Source organism: Jatropha curcas, chromosome 1, assembly GCF_041381405.1.
Source record: "Jatropha curcas cultivar XTBG-Jc1 chromosome 1, XTBG_Jcur_1.0, whole genome shotgun sequence".
Classification (NCBI taxonomy): domain Eukaryota; kingdom Viridiplantae; phylum Streptophyta; class Magnoliopsida; order Malpighiales; family Euphorbiaceae; genus Jatropha; species Jatropha curcas.
In genome coordinates, this window is record NC_143151.1 from 7,025,714 (window position 1) to 7,031,647 (window position 5,934).

A 5,934-nucleotide genomic window follows, 5' to 3' on the forward strand; every position below is an offset into this window, starting at 1 on the left:
AGGACATAATATACTAAATAAGTAATACATTAATATTTCAAATAAATAAAAATCATTTATAATAAATTATAAACACAAAATAAAAAAAAATTAATTTCTTATTTCAATGACACAAAAACAAATTAAAAAAAACACTTCATTTTTAATTGGTAATAAAAAAATCTTAATTGATTAGCTTGGTGAATAAAGTAATATCATATACCAAGAGTTATGTTGCATGAAAACATAATATGATAATTTTTAAATAAGGTAGGACATTCACACGCTTAGGACATAATACACTAAATAAGTAATACATTAATATTTTAAATAAATAAATAATTATTTATAATAAATTATAAACATAATATAAAAAATACTTAATTTTTTATTTCAACAACATAAAAGCAAATTAAAAAATATTTTATTTTTATTGATAATAAAAAAAGATCTTAGTTGATTAGCTTGGTGTAAGGAATAATCTCATATACTAGGAGCTAAATTGCACAGACACAGACACGAGAACGTACGGATACGATAGTTTTTAAAAAGTAGGACATCCATACGCTTAGAACACACTATATTAAATAAGTAATACATTAATATTTTAAATAAATAAACAATCATTTACAATAAATCATAAGCATAAAATAAAAAAAAATACATAATTTCTTATTTCAATATAATTAGTTAAATTCTTAAAATTATGATCACTATTGAAAAATATATTAATATTGTGTATGCATCTTTTTGTGTCGGTCATACCATGTATGACTTTGTTATTGCATAACTTATGAAAAGTTTCGCATGATATTTAAGAAGACATATCTTAACATCCTTTTCAATATATCTCAATAAGATACAATTTATCATTTTATTATATAATTTTACTATTTTCGAATGATGTTATAAAAATACTACTTCATCTTTTAATATTGGGCTACACATTGTGCACATTATAAGGGAAAAAAATAATTATATTTTTAGATCATATCATATAGGAGGAAAAAATATATATATTAATAAGCAAAAATGATTTTTTTTTGGAAATAAGAAAGGAATATAAGGGAAAAAAGTTTCGATAATTTTCTCTTTAAATTAGAAGGAAAATAAAAAACTATAAAAATAAATTTGTAGAGAAAAATTAATTTTATTTTTCTTTTATATCCAAAAAAGTAAGTAACAAAAGTTTTTCTGAAAAAAAATTTAGTCCCTTCTAATTTTTTTCTGATTATTCATTAATAAAAAAAAAGATACAAAAATAAATTAAAAACACACTTCATCACGCGATACGAGAACACACATAATTCGACAATTTTAAAAACAATAGAAAATTCACACGCTTAAGACACATTACACTAAATAAGTTTAATATATTAATATTTGAAATAAATAAACAATCATTTATAATAAATCATAAACATAAAATAAAAAAAATACTTAATTTCTTATTTGAATATAATTAGTTAAATTCTCAAAATTACTATCACTACTGAAAAATACATTATAGTGTGTGTGCTTTTTTTGATACATGTCATATTAGGGGTGTCAAAATGGGTCACGACACATGAATACAATTCGCCTAACAAGTGAAATAAATGGATAAAAGTTGATGTTAAACGAGTTTGTATCATAAACGAGTTGCCCATTGTCACGACCCATCTCCGCGGACCGGACCAGCACTAGGACCTGGGAGGGCTTAATTCCCCTGAAGCCGGTAGTAAGCCTATATTAGTTAAACTCATATTCTATTCATATATGTGGCTTCAGGCCCAATTATTTATTTCACCAATATATCAAAAATACAATCCATAATATTAATATATATGCTCTTATTATCCAATTACAACCCATTTGGAATACAATTGCGGAACTCTATAATTTACAGTCTTACATTTACATTGCTAATACAATCATTAACAGTCTTCCATAAATATTATCTCAACTCAGTTGAATTTCATAGGACTTTTCTTTCTTTCTATTACCTGAAAAAAAAATAGTAGGCACGGGTGAGCGCCAAACTCAATGAGTAGGGTTAGATAACCCTCTCACCCTACACAATCACGTATATGCTAACATAAATCATTTTAGTCCTCCGACTAGTTATATGACCATGCAGTTCACACACAAATGACAATACAACAGCAACTACAAATATTATTATCTTCATATAATCACATTACGTGGAAATTAGTCAGTAGCGTCACTGAAACCCCAACGAGCCGTCCTCTCACATGGCTCGCCCTATCATACTTGTACACCAGGGAGCCGATCCCCCATACCTGGCCGACCGCTCTAATCCTCACTTGACCAGCCCTCTCATTGTTTTTCCATTCTCTCTTTTCTTTTCGATACCATCAGGAGGCCACCCTGTGGTTTCCATTAAAATCCATATCATCAGGTGCACATGGGGGCGCCGATCTCCCATATGGCCAACGGTCTCGTAGACTGCCCTCACAAACCCATAGTGACCTACTTCATCCCAATTCCACATAAACAAGGCACAGCAATATCACAACACAGGTAATCAAGCAAATTTTAATCGCAACAATAGTGCAACACAATATAGCAATTTAACAAATGCATGATAACATTTAGCCGTGAATACATGAATGCAAAGATGCAGGCGGATAATGCTAGTTATCTAACACTACTCACAGTTCTTTATTGTCCTTTAAAGGACTATCTCTACTACTGCACGCTTCCAGCTTTTGTCTTCACATTCCGAAACTCTATAAGCATCTAATTAAAACGGAAATTCTATATAAGAGTTCTAATTTGAGAAATGTATTTCACATATATTTATTAGTTTTTGGTTATTAGTCGCTTAACTAACTTATCAAACTAAACTATATATATATATATATATATATATATATATATATATATATATATATATATATATATATAGTGTTCCTTTATTTATTTATTTATTTTAATTGAAGCGTTTTGCCGAAAATTCTGCAGCATTTCCTCTATAAACTGTACTACCCAATTTTTACTTATTTCACCTGTCAACACCCAGTCCATCCATCGAGCAATTCATATTAACTGATCCCGTCAGCCGTAACATCATTCATTCGTTCACACAACCCATTCATCGAACACATTCTCAATCAAGCTAATTTCCCGTGATATAATTAATTGTTCTATAACTAATTACTTGTTTATACCATAAATTATAATTCTCCCTAACAATACTATAGAAGTTCCTAAAATTAATTTTTATAATTATTAGTTAGGAATTCTTGTTTCATTATCTACCTTATATTTAGAGTTAATGTCCATGAAATATATTTAACAATATTCAATTTATTTCACTTAAATACTCAATTAAATTCATTAATTAATTAATTAATTCAAAATTTATGCAAAAATTACGAATTGAGTCTTAGGGTATACCGATTGAAAATCGGATTACGATTCCAGAATCCACGCAAAGAGGAGATCATTCTGCCTCTTGAAGCCTCACCGGAGTGTCGTCGGACCGCCGCCGTTGCCGCTGTGCACGATGGTCGGAAAAGCGACTTTTGCCCAGAATTTTACAACATATATACCAAAATGATTGAAATCTCATGGGGACTCCCGATCTGTGATCAATTTGGACTGAATGTGCCTTATTTGACAAGAAATAGCTTCGACAGTGGCTTCGCCACTGCCATTCATGGCAGTTCCGTCACCCAAGCTTCATCGCCAGAATTGATGGAGGAAAACGTCAACCAAGTGATGCAGAGTCAATTGAGTCCCTTAGTCGCATGTGAAACTGTCGTAAACGGCGTGAACTTCACCGGAATCGCAGCTGCGTTGCTAAGAGGGAGAGGAGACCAAGTTCATGCCGCTAGTGGTCCGATCGAAGCGAGGGAAGGCTGGAAAACGGACCAGCGACTCCAGGGAAGTCGATCGCCGCCTCCCTTGCGCCGGATGGTGGTCTGAAGCAGGCTGAGGGTGGAGGAGCGGCGCTGGCTTGGCCGCACAGAAGAGGAGAAGAAGAAGAAACAAAAGGGAAAAGATGGGTTCTAGAATTTTCAAGGCCACTCCGGTTCAATTCGAACTGGTTTGGTCCAAATCAGCGATTTGACTCGATTTTTATTTGGTTTACTAGTTTTCCACTTGGTTTTCAAAAAATCAAAGTTGATTTATGGGTCCAATTTAGTAATAATAAATTATTTTTCCGTTGATTTCATTGGTTAGGTTTTATGATTAAATTTTTAAGTGAATAATTTTTGGAAAAAAAGTTTTTCGGGCATTTCACCCATTTATGACACAACGCGTTTTATCGCGGGTTAGACGAGTGACCCGTTTATTTGAGAATAAAGAGGTAATTTTAGTGTTAAATATAAATACTCCAACTAAAACGTATTTAAATTTTATTGTTGTATTACTTTTTTATTTTAATTAAGAATCTTGAAAAATTTATGTATTTTACGTGTGAAAATTTATGACTATAAACAGGTTAAGTGGGTCGTATATAGGTCAACACATCCACTTAACCTATTTATGATATCAAGCAGGTTATACGAGTTGTATATGGGTCAACATGACCCACTTAACCTATTTATGATATTAAGTAGATTAAACGTGTCATATTTTTGTCAACCGTCTAATTTTTATGTTGTGTTTGTGTGAAAGTTATAAAAAATTATTTCATCATTTAATATTGCTCCGCGCATCGCGCGGATTCTAACACTATATATACACACACACACACACACATACACGTGTATGTATTTGAATTCTTTTCTTCAACCATTTATATTTTTTTCAAGTCACCATTTTAAAATATTAAATTATAAGAGAACATATAAATTATATTTAAATTAATAAGTAAAAGTATATGGCGGGCGTCGAATCCGCCAAAAATAATTAACCTACTCTCCTACAAAATAAAACTTGTAAATATGGTGAGAAGGGTCGAACCCTAGGGATTAGCTTTGTCGAAAATAAACCAGAACTGAAAATAAAATTAAAAATAGAAATTGAAACGGGGGAATTTAATAATCGAATTAAACGAATTAACATTAAATCAAAGAAATAAATGCAATAAAATTAAAAATTGAACCTAAACAATTGAGAGTAAATTCAGCCAAGGCATACCGCGGTTCGAAGATTCAATTCGATTGATCATTGACTCAAGATTAATTCCTTAATTCATATTACAGACAAGTTATAGCCAGGAAGAACGTCAACCCAACCAATTCTACCGTAGGAATAGGTTGCTAAGATACGATCTAATAACAACCCCTAATTAACTAGCAATCCTAAATACGACGAAGGATTTAACTGTTAACAGCTTTAAAATCTAATAGAACCCTGCCCAGATTAACAGAAACTACGAACATCCATTTAAATCTGATTATATCCTCTCTTAATATAACCTAAAAAGTTCTACCCAATTAAGTTATATTAATTACTACTACATCAACCTAACCAAACAATTACGGATTTGATTACGCCGAATAGCTATGAAAATTTCTACCAAACAACATAACGAGCCCTGTTAAATCATTCAATAGAATTTTGCTAGGGGATATATTTTCCCAATGAATTACAGAAAGAATATAAATGCAATAGAATAAAGAAATTCAATTAAGTTCAATATAATCTCACAATCGAAATGAAACTTCTACCTTGGTTTAGCCTTAACTGAACAGAACGTTTAGTCACACATGGCTATGGAAGAAAACATCATCAAAAGAATTGAAAGTTCGGCAGAAATCTCTCAAAAATTCTCTCAAATTCGTCACCACCCAAGGGAGGCAAAAGATAATCGACAAAAAGACCTAATTTTGACTTAAATACCCCCTCGAAAGTGGGGCCAACTAATACAATCAAAATACCCACTAAAAATTGTGTCTAATATCATCATGTGGCTGTAAAATGTGCTAGAATTAGTTGAAGAAGTCGTGACCAGCCAATAATATCACAATCAGTCCGCTGGCTGATTTCCTGCTTAGT